We start from the raw sequence: 20,250 nt of genomic DNA on the forward strand, positions 1-20,250 counted from the left end.
TTGGGAAGATTCCCTGGAGAAGGAAATGGCAACCCCCTCCAGTATTCTTGCCTGGAAAATCCCATGGACAGAGGAGCCTAGTAGGCTACAGTCCATGGGGTCACAAAGAGTCGGACATGACTGAGAGACTTCACTTTCACTTTCATCCAGTTAAATTTGAACATTAGATAAAATTAATTTCTTAGTATCCGTATGTCCCAAATACTGCATGGAATATACTTACACTGAAAAGTATTTGCTGTTTACCTGAAATTCAAATTTAACTGGGCATGCCATAGTTTGTCTGACAACCTTAAGTCAACTTCTCCATGGTTCAGATGAGGAAACTGAATGAACAGGAGGGACTGAAAAGAGCCACAGGGCTGACAGGAGGCATTGTAGGGGCGAGAAGCCCCATTCCGTCTCCTTCAGGCCTTTCACCTCCAGCTGCTGGAGTGGCAGAGGTGTCCAGCCAGGACTAATCAGCACCCGCTTCAGCACCTCCCACCCTCAATCCCCCTGTGTGTGCGTGCTCAGTCGCTTCAGGGGTGTCTGACTCTCTGTGGCCCCATGGACTGCAGCCCGCCAGGCTCCTCTGTCCTTGGGATTCTCTGGGCAAGAACACTGGAGTGGGTTGCCATGGCCTCCTCCAGGGGATCTTCCCGACCCAGGGATCAAGCCTGTGTCTCCTGCCTCTCCTGCACTGCAGATGGATTCTTTACCACCGAATTAGGGGGGAGTCCCAAACCGCCTTTAGTGTTATCTCTAATAAGCCACCTCCTCCCACCTCCCTAGGAATCCCATCAATGTCTGAGTCCCAGGCATCAGCTGAGCCTCTTCCTCTAAAATGTTGTATGTTGGGACTTCCCTCGTGGTCCAGTGGCTAAGACTCCATGGTCCCAATGCAGGAGGGGGCAGGTTTGAGCCCTGGTCTGGGAACTAGATCCCACGTGCTACAACTAAGACCCAGCACAGGCAAATAAGTAAAAATAAATATAAATAAAATATTAAAATGCTGCATGTTTCCTGAGCCCATGCAAGGCCAAGCTCTCCACTGAGCTTCTACTGAGAAGAAACAAGATGGAGTCCCAAGGCAGGCTAGCCTCTTATGAACTGGGGGTGACTTAAGCAAGATACTTCATCTCTTAGCTGCCCTGGCCCCTTATCTGTAAAAATGTATTTAGTGTTGTCTCCTCGGAGGGCCCCAAGGCGGCGTGTTTGTGTGTCTGAGGAAGCTTGGTAGCCTGAGATGTGCTGGCACGTATAGGCTGTTAATGTGAACTAGAGGATAACCCCAACATGGCTTCTATAAATGCTGGTTCTGTGGGAGATTAATAGGTGCTGTCAAGGGGAGTGGGAGGTGGGGCTCCAGTCCTCATGTGAAAATGCAGGGCTAGAAGATTCCACAGGGTTAGGTGCTTGCCATGGGACTTCTCAGCACCTTTACCATGATAGGGTGGGCTGTGGATCCTGAGCTGAGTTCTCAGCCTTTCCCAACAACTTTGGCCACAAAATCTTTTGATCAAGAAGGATTTGAGGGACTGAATGGTGGTAGCTGATCCAGCCACCTTGTCAGGCCTGTGTGACCAGGAAGGTCACTGGCCTAGCAGCTTCTGAAGCCCAAGCAGCAATCTTCATGAAAACAAGAAAGAGACAGACAGACGTGCGCCACCGCAGATGGTGACTGACTCTCTGCAACTGTTAGTGACTGTGGGGGACCGGACCCTGACTGTCCTCTCTGTGAGAAGACCTGGGGTCCTCCTCCCTGCCACTTCTTTTCCTCTTGAAGAGTCGAGAATGGGGCAAGCACTCACAGTGCTGCAGCCTACGATGAACTGCACTGAAATGAGAAGGGTGGGGATCCACTGAGTCCTTTCAGGTTGTTCACCCCAACCCCGGGGAAGCAGACACACTCACACTGACTCACACACTTACACAGAGTTACACGAACTGACAGCCACACACTCTCCAAAGCACTCACAAATTGACACACTCACACACACCCTCCTGGACACCCACATATTCATGTATATTCACACTAATTCACAGCCACACACTTTCAGATACTCTAAATTCACACACACACATAGAAACACACCATCTTTACTCCTACCTGTATGGAAGCCACTGAATGTCAGACTAAAGAGCAAGGAATTTAAGCATTTTCAGCACTTTTGATCTCTTATTTTTATTTTTTATTGAAAACACTTTACTTAGATAAGAAAGAAACAATTAATGAGACTACTTATAAGTTCACCAAGCAGATTTATAGGAATATTGACAGATGACAGATGACACTAGACTCATAGTGGGGATCATTCTGAAATTTATAGAAATATTGAATCTCTATGTTCAGTTCAGTCCAGTGCTCAGTCATGTCCGACTCTTTGTGACCCCAAGGACTGCAACACACCAGGCCTCCCTGTCCATCACCAGCTCCCAGAGTTCACCCAAACTCATGCCCATTGAGTCAGTGATGCCATCCAACCATCTCATCCTCTGTTGTCCCCTTCTCCTCCCACCTTCAATCTCTCCCAGCATCAGGGTCTTTCAAATGAGTCAGCTCTTCACACCAGGTAGCCAAAGTATTGGAGTTTCAGCTTCAGCATCAGTCTTTCCAATGAATATTCAGGACTGATTTGCTTAAGGATGGATGGGTTGGATCTCCTTGCAGTCCAAGGGACTCGCAAGAGTCTTCTCCAAAACCACAATTCAAAAGCATCAATTCTTCAGTGCTCAGCTTTCATTATAGTCCAACTCTGACATCCATACATGGCCACTGGAAAAACCATAGTCATGACTAAACGGACCTTTGTTGGCAACGTAATGTCTCTGCTTTTTAATATGCTATCTAGGTTGGTCATAACTTTCCTTCCAAGGAGTAAGCATCTTTTAATTTCATGCTGCAATCACCATCTGCAGTGATTTTGGAGCCCAAAAAAATAAAGTCTGACACTGTTTCCACTGTTTCCCCATCTATTTCCCATGAAGTGATGGGACCAGATGCCATGAGCTTCGTTTTCTGAATGTTGAGCTCTAAGTCAACTTTTTCAATCTCCTCTTTCACTTTCATCAAGAGGTTCTTTAGTTCCTCTTCACTTTCTACCATAAGGGTGGTGTCATCTGCATATTTGAGGTTATTGATATTTCTCCCGGCAATCTTGATTCCAGCTTGTGCTTCATCCAGCCCAGAGTTTCTCATGATGTATTCTGCATATAAGATAAAGAAGCAGGGTGACAATATACAGCCTTGACATACTCCTTTTCCTATTGGGAACCAGTCTATTGTGCCATGTCCAGTTCTAACTGTTGCTTCCTGACCTGCTTACAGATTTCTCAAGAGGCAGGTCAGGTGGTCTGGTATTCCCATCTCTCTCAGAATTTTCCACAGCTTATTGTGATCCACACAGTCAAAGGCTTTGGCATAGTCAATCAAGCAGAAATAGACTTTTTTCTGGAACTCTCTTGCTTTTTTGATGATCCAGCGGATGTTGGCAATTTGATCTCTGGTTCCTCTGCCTTTTCTAAAACCAGCTTGAACATCGGGAAGTTCACGGTTCATGTATTGCTGAAGCCTGTCGTGGAGAATTTTGGGCATTACTTTACTAACGTGTGAGATGAATGCAATTGTGTGGTAGTTTGAGCATTCTTTGGCATTGCCTTTCTTTGGGATTGGAATGAAAACTGACCTTTTCCAGTCCTGTGACCACTGCTGAGTTTTCCAAATTTGTTGGCATATTGAGTGCAGCACTTTCACAGCATCATCTTTCAAGATTTGAAATAGCTCAACTGGAATTCCATCACCTCCACTAGCTTTGTTTGTAGTGATGCTTCCTAAGACCCACTTGACTTCACATTCCAGGATGTCTGGCTCTAGATGAGTGATCACACCATCGTGATTATCTGAGCGGTGAAGATCTTTTTTGTACAGTTCTTCTGTGTATTCTTGCTACCTCTTCTTAATATCTTCTGCTTCTGTTAGCTCCATACCATTTCTGTCCTTTATTGAGCCCATGTTCGCATGAGATGTTCCCTTGGTATCTCTAATTTTCTTGAAGAGATCTCTAGTCTTTCCCATTCTGTTGTTTTCCTCTATTTCTTTGCACTGATCACCAAGGAAGGCTTTCTTATCTCTCCTTGCTATTCTTTGGAACTCTGCTAACATAATGTTGTAGGTCAATTATACTTCAAAAACAAACTCTTAGAAAAAAGAGATTAGATTTGTGGTTACCAGAAGCTGGGGTGGTAGGGTAAGGGGTGGGATTGGGTGAAGATGGTCAGAAGGTACAGATGTCCAGTTATAAGATAAGTAAATATTAAGGATGTAAGGTACAATATGATAAAGATAATGAATGCTGCTGTGCATTATAAATGAAAATTGTAAAGATAGTAAATCCTAAGAGCTCTTATTACAAATAAAAATTTTTTTCTATTTTTTTATTGTTGTATTTATATCAGATGATGGATATGCACTAACCTGTTGTAATAATAATTTTATGATAAATGTAAGTCAAATCATTATGTTGTATACCTTAAACTTATATAATGCTATATGTCATTTGATATCTAAATAAAACTGGAAATTAACTAATTATAAAAGATTTGTAGAAATACCCATTTACACTTTTAAATGCATATATTTATAGATAAATATATGTTTATGTATAATTTTGTACAATAAAATGGTTTTTAAGTAGCTTTCTTTAAATTTTCTTTTAAATTTTTTGACAGCACTGGGTGTCCTTTGCTGCGTGTGGGCTCTCTCTAGTTGTGGTAAGCAAAGCCTGGTGCATGGGTTTCTCATTGCAGTGGCTTCTCTTGTTGAGGAGCACAGGCTCTAGGGCACAGGTTCTGTAGGTGCAGCACATGGGCTTAGTTGCCCCCTGCATGTGGAATCTTTCCAGACCAGGGATTGAACCTGAAACTCTTACATCTCTTGCATTGGCAGGCGTGTTCTTTACCACGAGCACCACCTGGCTTCTGCTGTCTGATCCGTCCTTAATTCCTAAGTCCATATAGTCATCTGATATCAAACTGGTTCACCTCATATAAGGAAATCAGGACTCAGAGAGGTCCAGTGAATTTTCCAAGGACACACAGCTCAAATCCAATAGGTCTGGGGATTTGAACTCAGACTCCAAAGTCTAAGTTCCTTCCCAGTCCATATTGGCCCTACCTCTAGGTTTCCTGGAGAAGGCAATGGCACCCCACTCCAGTAATTCTGCCTGGAAAATCCCATGGACGGAGGAGCCTGGTAGGCTGCAGTCCATGGGGTCGTGAAGAGTCAGACACGACTGAGCGACTTCACTCTGACTTTTCACTTTTATGCATTGGAGAAGGAAATGGCAACCCACTCCAGTGTTCTTGCCTGGAGAATCCCAGGGATGGGGGAGCCTGGTGGGCTGCCGTCTATGGGGTTGCACAGAGTTGGACATGACTGAAGCAACTTAGCAGCAGCAGCAGCTAGGTTTCCAGGCTAGAGCTGCTTCCCCTATACCCAGCAGGTCAGGTACTACCCCCAAGCTCCACCCACAAGCCTCCTCTTTTCTCACCACATGAAGAGACCATGGTGTATGTGTGGAGACCACATTAGTGAAGGGGGAAAAGCCCAGGAAGGTGAGTCATGTCTTTCTTTGCCGTATTCAGTAAATACACACATATCAGTAAATACACACATATCAGTAAATACACACATATACTTACTTTGGGGAATTCAGTAAGATCAGATATTCGAGCAAGCCCTTTTCTGGAATGCTAAGGGGTATGGACAAGGCCCCCTGTGGTCCCATGTGACAAGAACCTAGCACAAGTCCACAAGCCCTATCCGTTTGCGGTCGTGGGGTCCCGTGGACTGGCCCATTGCAAGTCAATCTTCAAGAAATCTTTGCTTTCCCCAGTGTCATGAAGATATCCTCTTGTTTCTTCTAGCAGTTTTATAGTTTTCTACATTTAGGTCTGTGATTCATCTCAAATGAGCTGGGTTGAAATTCTGTTGCTTCAGATCAATTTGTTGAAAAGATTTTCATTTTCCCATTGAATTGCTTTGTCATCTGGGTCAGAAATCAAATGACTGTATAAATGTGGGTCTGTTCATAGGTTCTTTATCACAGCAAGTACTGTATCAATAATAATAGCAAAACACTCTGATTCTTTTAAATGGGCACAATATTTGAACAGTCACTTCATAAAGGAAGAATAGCCAATAAATATTTGAAAAAGTGTTAAATACCATAACTCATGAGGGGATTCTATATTAAAACTACCATGAAATGATGGCATCAAAATGGCTACAATTAAAACAATAAGATCTCTCTTTCATGTGGAATCTAGAAAGGAAACAAACAACAACAAAAAAAAAAACAGAACTCATAGAAACAGAGAATAGATCAGTGGCTGCCAGAAGCACAATGTGAGGAGAGGTCAAAACAGGGATTTTGTACTTTTAAGCATTCAGTCACTTCAGTTCAGTTTAGTTGCTCAGTCGTGTCCAACTCTTTGTGACCCCGTGAACTGCAGCACACCAGGCCTCCCTGTTATCACCAACTCCCAGAGTCCATCCAAACCCATGTCCATTGAGTCGGTGATGCCATCCAACCATCTTATCCTCTGTCGTCCCCTTCTCCTCCGACCCTCAATCTTTCCCAGCATCAGGGTTTATTCAAATGAGTCAGCTCTTCACATCAGGCGGCCAAAGTATTGGAGTTTCAGCTTTAGCATCATTCCTTCCAAAAAACACCCAGGGCTGATCTCCTGTAGAATGGACTGGTTGAATCTCCTTGCAGTCCAAGGGACTCTCAAGAGTCTTCTCCAACACCACAGTTCAAAAGCATCAATTCGTCGGCACTCAGCTTTCTTCACAGTCCAACTCTCACATCCATACATGGCCACTGGAAAAACCATAGTCTTGACTAGATGGACCTTTGTTGGCAAAGTAATATCTCTGCTTTTCAATATGCCATCTAGGTTGGTCATAACTTTTCTTCCAAGGAGTAAGCGTCTTTTAATTTCATGGCTGCAGTCACCTTCTGCAGTGATTTTGGAGCCCCCCCAAATAAAGTCTGACACTGTTTCCACTGTTTCCCCATCTATTTCCCATGAAGTGATGGGATCAGATGCCATGATCTTCGTTTTCTGAATGTTGAGCTTTAAGCCAACTTTTTCACTTTCCTCTTTCACTTTCATCAAGAGGCTTTTTAGTTCCTCTTCACTTTCTGCCATAAGGGTGGTGTCATCTGTATATCTGAGGTTATTGATATTTCTCCCGGCAATCTTGATTCCAGCTTGTGTTTCTTCCAGTCCAGCGTGTCTCATGATGTACTCTGCATATAAGTTAAAGAAGCAGGGTGACAATATACAGCCTTGACGTACTCATTTTCCTATTTGGAACCAGTCAGTTGTCCCATGTCCAGTCCTAACTGTTGCTTCCTGACCTGCCTATATGTTTCTCAAGAGGCAGGTCAGGTTGTAGAGAGCTCTAAATAAAATTTTATTTTATTTAGTTCTTGCTTGTTTTGGGAGCTCCAATTATGTATTAAAATCTGAAGACACAGGTTTTTTAGTCTTTGTCAGCATTCAAGGCTACTGCCTGTCATTTCCCATGGTGATGACTTTATCTATGACTTATAACCTTATGATCCTTGGACAGGCTATTGAGGATAACTTCCTCTATGAATGATGACTATTCTCTCTTTCCCCTTTTTATCCCTCTCCAATTATAATGTGAGCTCTAAAAAATACTCTTGTCCAAGCTTATTATCTGTTTTCTTGGTACCTGGTAACCATCTGTGCTACTTCAGGTAGTCATCTTTTTACTGAAAGTACAGACTCCAGCATATTTGAAGAGGAACATTTCTTGGTTCTACTTTGTCAACAGTTTTCTTACTGCTACAGTCGATTGGTTTAATTGTCACAAGATTAATTTAAGAGACATCATACTGGACTTTCCTGGTGGTCCAGTGGTTAATAATTTGTCTTCCAATGCAGAGAATGTGGGTTCAATCCCTGGTCAGGGAACTAAGATCCCATGGTCTACAAGGCAACTAAGCCCTTGGGCCACAGCTACTGAGCCTGAGCCCTCTAGAGCCCGTGCTCCATAATAAGAGAAGCCTGAGCTTCACAACTAGACAAAAAAAAGAAAAAACCACACACTTCAGTGGTGACCCAGAACATTCAAAAAAAAAAGAGGGAGAGAGAGAGAAAGAAAACATTATTTGCAGTTCCATTTGTCAACTGGAAACTCCGCTCTGTCCACTTTTAATTCATAATCTTGAGCAAATTGAAAAGTCAGTAATAATTATTTTATATTTTAACAACTTAGTTTTAATATTAAAGCTAATCAAAACTTACAACTACAACAAAATCATAATTTTTAAGTGAGTTAGAATGAAGACACAGGACGTACAAAAATGAACTGAACTGTTGCTTTTCCCCTCTAACTTTTGTACCTCTTCATAATGCATATTTTAAGACTTTGATACTATTCATTAAATAATGCTTTCTTTTCAAAACATGATAATTCCAAGAAACAGTCTATACCTGTCCAGGAACATTGTATATTACAAATGATAATTTGTAATGAGTTAAATGAGTTAATTTTGTTAACTTTTAACTTTTTCAAAGTTAAACGAGTTAACTTTTGGATATACTGATATTTGTGTTACCCAGAAAACTACTGAATGCAAACTGTTATGTAAATATGAGATTCACTGCAGACTTACTGCAGCCCACCAGGCCCTTCTGTCCATGGGATTCTCCAGGCAAGAACTCTGGAGTGGGTTGCCATTTCCCTCTCAAAAGGAACTATAGAAAGAAAGAAAGTGAAGTCATTCAGTCGTGTCCATCTCTTTGTGACCCCATGGACTGTAGCCTACCAGGCACCCCAATCCATGGAATTTTCCAAGCAGGACTGCTGGAGTGGGTTCATTTCCTTCTCCAACCTACAGTAGAGCACAAGGATTTATATTAAGTATCTTGTAATAACCTACTACCAAAAAGAATCTGAAAAAATAGATATCTATGTATATGTATGGAGAAGGCAATGGCACCCCACTCCAGTACTCTTGCCTGGAGAATCCCAGGGACGAAGGAGCCTGGTGGGCTGCCGTCTATGGGGTCACACAGAGTTGGACACGACTGAAGCGACTTAGCAGCAGCAGCAGCATGTATATGTATAACAATCACTGCTGTACACCTGAAACACTGTGTATCAGTTCTGACAAAGTGCAAGGTTAGTCACTCTGTCGTGTCCAACTCTTTGTGACCCATGGACTGTAGCCCACCAGGCTCCTCTGTCCGTGGGATTCTCCAGGCAAGAATACTGGACTGGGTAGCCATTTCCTTCTCCAGAAGATCCTCCCAACATAGGGATCAAACCTGGGTTTTGTGCATTGCAGGTAGATTTTTTTCACCATCTGAGCCACCAAGGAAACCCATATCAACTCTATTTCAATTTAAAAAACAAAAACAAAAACTTTTAAACCTCTCAGCAGCAGCTTACCACTCAAAATATAAATGCGAGAGAGGAAAACCAGACAAAGACAGCTTTGGGTGGCTATTATGGTTAGACTCTCTCACCTCCTCTTTTTCCTTCTTTTAACCTAACAAGGTTGGAAAGTTACACCAACACTTACCAGAATTCATTGCAACTTGGGTCTAGGTGTGAAACCATGTCTACAATTAGATGCACTGACGTGCATTTGGGACACTGACCCCAAGACCATCTCTCTATTCTCTTTTGACGATTTTGGCTGCTGAAGCAAGGTCATAGAAGTGTGACATTTGGGGGCAGGAGCATTTCCATTACCAGAAGTCTTCTTAAATTGGCTTTCCAATCCCTGGATGGCAGTTTCTGATGTGTCTTCTTGAACTCTGAGCTGTAGAACCAGCTTGAAATTGTCTTCAGAAACAATCGTTGAGGGCAAGTTCTTAAAGTTCCAGGAATATTCCTTGAAGCCCATTTCAGAGCCTGCTTCTTCAGTCCCACAACCATTTTTAATGACCCAAATCCCTGTGTTAAGTCCCCTACTCTCAAACTACCTGGGATGTTTCTCTTTCTGGCATTGAACACTGACTGACGTAACTTTCATAATCCCAGTAAGCCTTTCAGAGAAGAGAGGAGAAGTGGGTAGGGTCTAATGAACTCTGCCAAAGACAGGCTTCTCTGGACTTGCACTGTGTCCTCCATGTCTTCAGTGGACCCTGAAGGTGTGGTATACATACACACACACACACAGTTTTGTCCTCATAACCCTGCAGTTTAAACTGCCAACTCTTGACCACATGCTTAACAAGCATGTGGCTGAAGTTTTGAAGAGGAGATCAGTGTTAGAGGTGATAAATCATCTTAGAAGGACGAATGCTCATCCTTTGCACCACTTCCCCTGTCCATCTGAACCAATGGGGTTGACAGAGCAGCCTCTCAGCCAATGTCCTTCATTAATCTGTCTCCATTTTGCTCCCTGAGGCCCTTGACCAATGGAACATTGTCTTCAGGACCCCCTTATTAGTTGTTGTTCAGTTGCTAAGTCGTTTCATGGACTACAGCACATCAGGCTTCCTTGTCCTTCATTATCTCCCAGAGTTTGCTCAAACTCGTGTTCATCAAGCTTGTGATGCCATCCAACCATCTCATCCTCTGTCACCCCTTCTCCTCCTGCCCTCAATCTTTCCCAGCATCAGGGTCTCTTCCAATGAGTCGGCTCTTCTCATCAGGTGGCCAAAGTATTAGAGCTTCAGCTTCACAACAGGCATTCTAATGAATAGTCAGGGTTGATTTCCTTTAGGATTGACTGGTTTGATCTCCTCGCTGTCCAAGGGACTCTCAAGAGTCTTCTCCAGCACATAATTTGAAAGTATCAATTTGTTGGTGCTCAGACTTCCTTATGGTCCTACTCTCACATCTATTTTCTTGGGCTCCCAGATCACTGCAGATGGTGACTGCAGCCATGAAATTAATAGATGCTTGCTCCTTGGAAGAAAAGCTAAGACAAACCTAGACAGCATATTAAAAAGCAGAGACATCACTTTGCCACAAATGTCCATATAGTCAAATCTATGGTTTTTCCAGTAGTCATGTATGGATGTGAGAATCAGACCATAAAAAAGGCTTAGTGCCAAAGAACTGTTACTTTCAAATCATGGTGCTGGGAAAGACTCTTGAGAGTGCCTTGGACTGCAAGGAGATCAAAGCAATCAATTCTTAAGGAAACCAACCCTTAGTATTCATTGGAAGGACTGTTGCTGAAGCTGAAGCTCCAATACTTTGGCCAACTGATGAGAAGAGACCCTCGCTGGAAAAGACCCTGATCCTGGGAAAGATTGACAACAGGAGGAGAAGGTAGCTACAGAGGATGAGATGATTGAATGGCATCACAAACTCAGTGAACATGAGTTTGAGCAAACTCTGGGAGATAATGAAGGACAGGGGAGCCTGGCATGCTGCAATCCATGGAGATACCAAGAGTTGGATATAATTTAGTGACTCAACAACAACAAGAGGGCAAGTGTGTTCCTTTCTGAGCTGTAGAATGTGCCAGCCAATGTGAAATCCTCAGGGTTCTCTTTTCCTGGCATGGTGAGTGAAATGTTCAAGATGGTGCTCTGTGTCAGCCTGTACCCCAGGGCGGGGCTGTGATGAGCTAGCCCCTGGCCACCCACCATGCACAAGAACTTGAACATGAAACAGACCTCTGTGGTCTTAAACCACTAAGCTTTGGAGTCTCATGGTCATAATTTCCTGAGCTTGAGGCTCCTGATGTGTGAAGAAATAGTTATCAGGGTTTCCTCCCAGTATCTGCTGTCTTCCTTTTGTGTCACTATTGCGAATTTGAGGGCCCTGTCCCCCATCACTTCAGTCATCTGCCAGGACAGAGCCTGACTCTTCCCAACCAATCACTGTGTCCCATTTTCATGGCACAGTGATGGGCTGAGGGGTGGGATGTATCCCAATTTCAACCTTGCTTCCCAGGTGGCTCAGTGGTAAAGAATCTGCCTGCAATGCAGGAGACATGCATTTGATCCTTGGGTGGGAAGATCCCCTGGAGAAGGGAATGGCAACCCACATCAGTATTCTTGCCTGGGAAATTCCATGGACAGAGGACCCTGGCTGCCTACAGTCCACGGAGTCACGAAGAGTCAGGCATAACTTAGCAACTGAGCACGCACACACAATATGAGATATTTGCTGTGGTTTTAGAGAAGAAAGGCTTCTTCTGATCTGGCTCCCTAAACAGCACCCATTGGGTGGGAAGCTCCTTGAAGGTAAGAACAATACTGAGTTTATTCACAGATGTATCTCCAGTGCCTAGAACAGCACCTGGCACATTGCCAGTTATGTATCACTGTACCTTTCTTAATTCAGTGTGTGTGTGCTCAGTCACTCAGTTGTTTCTGACTCTTTGTGATCCTATAGACTGTGGCCTGCCAGGTTCCTCTGTCCATGGAATTTTCCAGGCAAGAATACTGGAATGGGTTGCCAGTTCCTACAGCAGGGGATCTTCTCGACCCAGGGATTGAAGATGTGTCTCTTACATCTCCTGCATTGGCAGGTGGATTCTTTTACTGCTATGCCACTTTGGAAGTCCCCTTAATTCAGTGAAATAAATAGAGTCATTATTTCTTCAAGTCGTCCCATGCTTGATTGCTCAGTTATGTCCCACTCTTTGTGACCCCATGGACTGTAGCCCACCAGGCTCTTCTGTCCATGGGATTCTCCAGGCAAGAATACTGGAGTGGGTTGCCATTACCTTCTCCAGGGGATCTTCCTGAACCAAGGATCAAACCCATGTCTCTTGCATTGCAGGCAGATTCTCTACTGTCTGACTCACAAGGGAAGCCCCAAGTCATCACAACACAGGCTTAAAAATGCAATCAATGTGAGCGTAATAACTTGAACTTCCTGTATCTCTCCCTTCCAGTTACTGCAAGAATCTCAGCCCTTACAAAGTCTCTTCCACTCTCTGTATCTCAGGAGCTCCTGAGCTCACCCTGGTGTCCAGGAAGGCAGTGAGCATTGTGGTTTAAGCTCCCAGATCATTAACTGTTCTTTGGTCAAATGAACGAACAAATGAAAGTTCTTTCTAAACTCCAAGTTTCATTGTCCTCCCTCCCTCTTTTCCCCTCTCCCAGATAAATAAATTTCTTCTTTTGAAAGAAAGTAAAACACAAGAAAAAGCTGTGCTGGGACTTCCCTGATGGTTCAGTGGTTAAGACTCCACACTTTCACTGGAGAAGGTGCAGATTCAATCCCTGGTGGAGGAACTAAGATCTTGCATGCTATGCTGCGCAGTCAACAAAATAAGATAAAATAAGTAGACAGTCAGAGGAAAAAGGGAGAAAGAAATGGCAACCCATGCCAGTATTCTTGCCTAGAGAATCCTGCGGACAGAGGAGCCTGGTGGGTTTCTGTCCATTGGGTTGCACAGAGTCAGACATAACTGAAGCGACTTAGGATGCATGCATGCATTGGAGAAGGAGATGACAACCCACTCCAGTATTCTTGCCTGGAGAATCCCAGGGATGGAGGAGCCTGGTGGGTTGCCGTCTATGGGGTCGCATAGAGTTGGACATGACTGAAGCGACTTAGCAGCAGCAGCAGAAAAAGAAAGAAAGGACTGTGCTGGGAAACCTGGCATTTGCCTTGTTTCCTCCCATGGGTTCTACTCCAAACCCAGAAGCTATATTCAAATACACTCCACTAGGACTTTGCTGGTGGTCCAGCAGGTAACAATCTGCCTTTCAGTGCAGGGAACAGGGGTTCAATCCCTGATCTGGGAAGATTCTACAGGCCACATGGCAACTTACTTTGTACATCAGAACTATTGAGCCCTTGTATTCTAGAGTCTGTGCTCTTCAACAGGAGAAGCCACCACAATGAGAAGCCCAAACACTGCAACTAGAGAGCAGGCCCTGCTCGCCACAACTAGAGAAAGTCCACGCGCATAGCCTACCAGGCTTCTCCGTCCGTGGGATTCTCCAGGCAAGAATACTGGAGTGGGTTACCATTTCCTTCTGCAGGGGATCTTCCTGACCCAGGGATCGAACCCGGGTCTCCCGCATTGGAGGCAGACGCTTAAACCTCTGAGCCACAGGGAAGCCCTAACAAAGACCCAGCCCAGTGAAAAAGAAAGTAATTAATTAATTAATTTAAAAAGCACACCCCATAAAAGAACAGAGGTGGGAGAGGGGAAGAAAGTCACAGACCCTAATGAGTCACTCCAAGAGCAATGTTGGGGAAGTGCAGCCTGAAACCACAAAAGGAATTGATAGGAATTCTCCTCTTCCCTTTCATCTCTCAGAGGATATAGAAGAGATTTCAATATGCAACCTGTAACAACACTTGGCTGATCCTCTTGAGTCTCAGCTTTGAAGGCTCTCAAGTCCCCACTTTGGAGCCTCGTGTTTCTCACAATCAAAAGAAAAACAGGGGGAAAAAAGACGAAAACAAAAGACAAACTGAAAGAGAAACAGGAAAGTCCAGTAGTTAAGACTCTGTGCTTCCATTGCAGGGTACAGGTCTGAGCCATGGCCAGAGAACTAAGATCCCACATGCATCGGAGCCACCGAAAAAAAGAAAAGGAAAACAGTTTTTCTCTCCTCCAGCTTGACTTATTTCTTGCCTTCTCTTCTCTCCACCCCACCCCATTTCTTTTTAACTGGGGTAAAACATTGAATTTACAATTTTAGCAATCTTTATTCCCAAGCCAGGGACTGACCCTGCACCTTCCAAATTGGAAACAAGGAGTCTTAACCACTGGACCACCGGGGAAGTTCCACTGTAACAATCTTGAGCTTATAGTTCAGCGACATTAAGCACATTCACAATATTGTGTAACCATCACCACCGTCCACCTCCAGCATTTTCTCAGCTTGCAAAGCTGAAATTATGTCCCCATTAAACATTAACTCCTCACTTTTTCTCCCCTCGGCCCCTGGCAACCACCACTCTACTTTCTGTCTATGAATTTGACTGCTCTAGAAATTTCATATAAACAGAACTATACATTATTTGTCCTTTTGTGTCTGACATTTCACTGAGCATCTTGTTTTTAAAGTTCATCTGTGTTGTAGCATACCTCAGAATTTTATTCCTTCATATGGCCACATACTATTTCATTGCTGGTTTCCCTGGTGGCTTGGTGGTAAAGAACCTGCCTGCCAATGCAGGAGACACTGGTTTGATCCCTGATCTGGGAAGATCCCAGATGCCTGCAACAGAGAAACTAAGCCCCTGCACCACAACTACTGAGCCCGAGCACCCTAGAGCCCAAGCTTTGCAAGAAGAGAAGCCACCACAATGGGACGCCCTCACACTGCAGCTATTGATAGAGAAGAGCCCCTGCTGGCCACAACTAGAGGAAGCCAACAGGGCAACAAAGACCCAGCACAGCCAAAAATTAATTAATTAACTAAATGGAAAAACGTCATGATATCAAAAAAAAAATTGTTACTAAAAAAAAAGACATACAGATGGCCAAGAGGCACGTGAAAAAATGTTCAACATCACTAATTATTAAAGAGATGCAAATAAAAACTATGAGCTATCACCTCACATCAGCTAGAATGGCTATCACCAAAAAAATCCACAAACAATAAATGCCAGAGAGGATGTAGAGAGAAGGAACCCTCATACACAGTCAGTTCAGTTCAGTTCAGTCACTCGGTCGTGTCCAACTCTTAGTGACCCCATGAACTGCAGCATGCTAGGCCTCCCTGTCCATCACCAACTCCCAGAGTCCACCCACACCCATGTCCACTGAGTTGGTGATGCCATCCAACTATCTCATCCTCTGTTGTCCCCTTCTCCTCCTGCCCTCAATCTTTCCCAGCATCAGGGTCTTTTCAAAGGAATCAGCTCTTCATATCAGGTAGCCAAAGTATTGGAGTTTCAGCTTCAACATCACTCCTTCCAGTGAACACCCTGGTCTCCTTTAAGATGGACTGGTTAGATCTCCTCACAATCCAAAGGACTCTCAAGAGTCTTCTCCAACACCACAGTTCAAAAGCATCAATTCTTCGGTGCTCAGCTTTCTTTGTAGTTCAACTCTCACATCCATACATGACCACTGGAAAAACAATAGCCTTGACTCAACAGACCTTTGTTGACAAAGTAATGTCTCTGCTTTTTAATATGCTGTCTAAGTTGGTCATAACTTTCCTTCCAAGAAGTAAGCGTCTTTTAATTTCAGGGCTGCAATCACCATCTGCAGTGATTTAGGAGCCCAGAAAAAGAAATTCAGCCACTGTTTCCACTGTTTCCCCATCTATTTCCCATGAAGTGATGGGACCAGATGCCATGATCTTCGTTTTCTGAATGTTGAGCTTTAAGCCAACTTTTTCACTCCCCTCTTTCACTTTCATCAAGAGGCTCTTTAGTTCCACTTCACTTTCTGCCATAAGGGTGGTGACATCTGCATATCTGAGGTTATTGATATTTCTCCTGGCACTCTTGATTCCAGCTTGTGCTTCATCCAGCCCAGTGTTTCTCATGATGTACTCTGCATATAAGTTAAAGAAGCAGGGTGACAATATACAGCCTTGACATACTCCTTTTCCTATTGGGAACCAGTCTATTGTGCCATGTCCAGTTCTAACTGTTGCTTCCTGACCTGCATACAGGTTTCTCAAGAGGCAGGTCAGGTGGTCTGGTATTCCCATCTCTCTCAGAATTTTCCACAGCTTATTGTGATCCACACAGTCAAAGGCTTTGGCATAATCAATCAAGCAGAAATAGATGTTTTTCTGGAACTCTCTTGCTTTTTCCATGATCCACCAGATGTTGGCAATTTGATCTCTGGTTCCTCTGCCTTTTCTAAAACCAGCTTGAACATCGGGAAGTTCATGGATCACGTATTACTGAAGCCTGGCTTGGAGAATTTTAAGCATCACTTTACTAGCATGTAAGATGAGTGCAATTGTGCGGTAGTTTGAGCATTGTTTGGCATTGCCTTTCTTTGGGATTGGAATGAAAACTGACCTTTCCAGTCCTGTGACCACTGCTGAGTTTTCCAAATTTGCTGGCATATTGAGTGCAGCACTTTCACAGCATCATCTTTCAGGATTTGAAATAGCTCAACTGGAATTCCATCACCTCCACTAGCTTTGTTCATAGTGATGCTTCCTAAGGCCCACTTGACTTCACGTTCTAAGATGTCTGGCTCTAGGTGAGTGATCACACCATCGTGATTATCTGGGTCGTGAAGATCTTTTTTGTACAGTTCTTCTGTGTATTCTCACCACCTGTTCTTAATATCTTTTGCTTCTGTTAGCTCCCTACCATTTCTGTCCTTTATTGAGCCCATCTTAGTGGGAATGTAAATTCGTACAGCCACTGTGAAGAACAGTATGGAGGTTCCTTAAAAAACTAAACATAGAGCTTCTGTATGACACTGCAATCCCACTCCTGGGCATATATCTAGAGAAAAACATGATCCAAAAGGACACATACACCCTAGTGTTCATTGCAGCACTGTTTACAATAGCCAGGACATAGAATCAACCTAAACGTCCATCGACAGAGGACTGGATAAAGAAGGTGTGGTGCGTATCTACAATGGAATATCACTAAGCCATTGAAAAGACGGAATAATGCCATTTGCAGCAACATGGCTGGACCTAGAGAATGTCATGATGAGCGAAATAAGTCAGGCAGAGAAGGGGAAACATTGTATGACACCCTTTACATGTGAAATCTAAAAAGAAATGATGGAAATGAACTTACTTCCAAAATAGAGACTCATAGACTTAGAGAACAAACTTGTGGTTTCAGGGTTTGAGTGGGTGGGGAGGATAGGGGGAAGGGATAGTTAGGGATTTGGGGATGGTCATGTACACACCACTGTTTAAAATGGATAACCAGCAAGGAATCCTGCTCAATGTCATTTTGTAGCCTAGATGGGAGGGGACTTTAGGGGAGAATGGATTCATGTATTTGTATGGCTGAGTCCCTTTGCTGTTTACCTGAAACTATCACAACCTTGTTTGTTAACTGGCTATTCATCAATACAAAATAAATAGGTAAAAAAAAAAAAAATAGGTGGGTCAGGACAACTAGCTGTACAGCACATCTATGCAGCCTCTCCCTGTAGAAGCCCAATATTATTTTCTTTCTTTTCCTTTTATTTTTTTGTTTTTCTCTTTTTTAATCTATTTTTCATTTAAGGAGAGTTGATTTACAATGTTGTGTTAATTTCTGCTATACAACAAAGTGACTCAGTTATACACATGTATACAACTGTGTCCATTCTCTTTTATATTGTTTTCCATTATGGTTTATCACAAGATGTTGAAGATAGTTCCCTGTTCTGTACAGTAGGAGTTTATTTTTTTATCCATTCTATATATAATAGTTTGCATCTACTAACCCCAAACTGCCCACCCTCTCCTCCCTCCTCCCACCCCTGAGAAGTAAAATTTTAATCAGAGATTGAGATGCAGGTAACATCAAAGCAAGAAAAACCAGAGACCCACCCAGGGACCAGGGGCCAGCAATCTCACCCCTGCCCTGGGCCAAGGCAGCTCAGCCAATGACTGGTTTTGTGTGTTTATTTTATCCTCTTGGATCGCAGCTCTGAAGAGTGGGGTGACCTGGATCTCTCTTTGAGGATTTGGGGGTGAGGGGGGGCTGAAGCAGAAGGAAATAGCTTTATTACTTTGCCAGGCAAGGGGGGACACAGTGGGCTCCAGCCTCAAAAAAGTATGTGTCTTAACTTGGAGGAGTTTTATAGTAATGGTTCATACTCTACATACAGTTCATACAATGGTTTATAGTAAAGGGTGTGATCAGCTCATGGACTTTCTTCTGATGAGTTTGTGGTGAAGAATTGGGAGTCAGCATCATTAATCTTCAGGTCCAACTTATCTGGGGTCTATGTGCTTAGGGGCAGCATATGAGTTAACTTCTCCCACTTGAAGGAGTTTCAGTATCTTTACTTCAAGGTGGTTGTCTGAGACATTTGGTCAACTTGTAAAATGGAAATTCTCTCTGCCCCCGACCTGTGCCCCACTCCCAGAAGCTGCCTAGGCCAACTTTATCCTCCTGCCATAGCAATTGGTTTGTAAACCTGTGACCTAATTAGAGCCAAAGGTAGGCTTCCCTTCGTCTGGAGTTACTGTGTCACAAGGATGTGAGTCCAGAGCAGCAAGCATCCACAGTGCCTAGTTTCAGGATTTAATGAAGCTCAGATTCTTGATGTCTCATTGCAGACAGAATTCAGTGAGAGACAAAGTGAAAGGTAAGAAATGGATTTATTTAGACAGAGACATACTCCACAGATAGAGCATGGGCTATCTCAGAAGGTGAGAGCGGCTCTTTGAGGATTTGATGAGAGCCATGGACACACTATTCAGAAAACCCCCCCAGAACACACAGTGTTGTGTTTATCATGATGGGTCTGAGACAATGCCATGTGTCCAACCCCAGGTCCCATTCCCCTGGGCGCCCGGGAGCCTGGGGTCTCCCAGCCTTCCCACCATTAAGTGGGACAGTGTGATGGAATCCTGCCCCATGAACTGGGAGCAGAAATGAAGGCTACTCTTGGGCCTGATCCTCAACTCCCCACCCCCCGTCTTTCTGCCGTCCAGATACAGAGGAACCAGGGGAGGACCCCAAGGCCTGGGGAACAGCAGAACAAGCAGAAGGATGGGCCTGGGCCCCAGAGTGACTGCATGAACCTGAGCCTCCCTGCTGAACCAGCCTGCCGTGCGGTGTGCTGTGAGCAAGAAGACAGTTAGACACCCTGACCATCACCCCACAGGCAGCCCCCACCCTCTGCGGCTAGGGCAGTCCCGAGTGTGCCAGGGCATCTCCTCTGTTAAACGCTCACCAGTCCCACCTTCTTGGGAGGAATTCAAACCACGGGGAACCATCTTTGTCACATGTTTACACACACTCTTGGCCGACTCCCGTGGTAGCAACAATTTGTCATACTGATGAGGGCTTGAGGCCAACAGAAACTGCCCAAACCCCTGTGCAACCTTGAGAGCCATTCAGCTATCCTGAGTCCAGTGGTACTGATTCCCACCTGCCCCAGCCAGAAGTAGCACCCTTGATCCTCTGCTGGAGAGGACTCAGCCACACTGGTGGCCACGATCCCGCACCTGACTCCCTGCCCTCACTCCTTGTGTCTGCCCCTCATGGGTGGTCAGCTTATTCCTGGATGTGCGCTGCCCAGGGGGACCTGACCAGGCAGCTATGAAGGACAGTTTCTTCCCCCTGAGCTGCCAAGCTGTGCTCCTTGTCTCAGATACTTGGGATACTTGGGTTTTTTTTTTTTT

This window comes from Budorcas taxicolor, chromosome 11, assembly GCF_023091745.1.
Source record: "Budorcas taxicolor isolate Tak-1 chromosome 11, Takin1.1, whole genome shotgun sequence".
NCBI classification, from domain to species: domain Eukaryota; kingdom Metazoa; phylum Chordata; class Mammalia; order Artiodactyla; family Bovidae; genus Budorcas; species Budorcas taxicolor.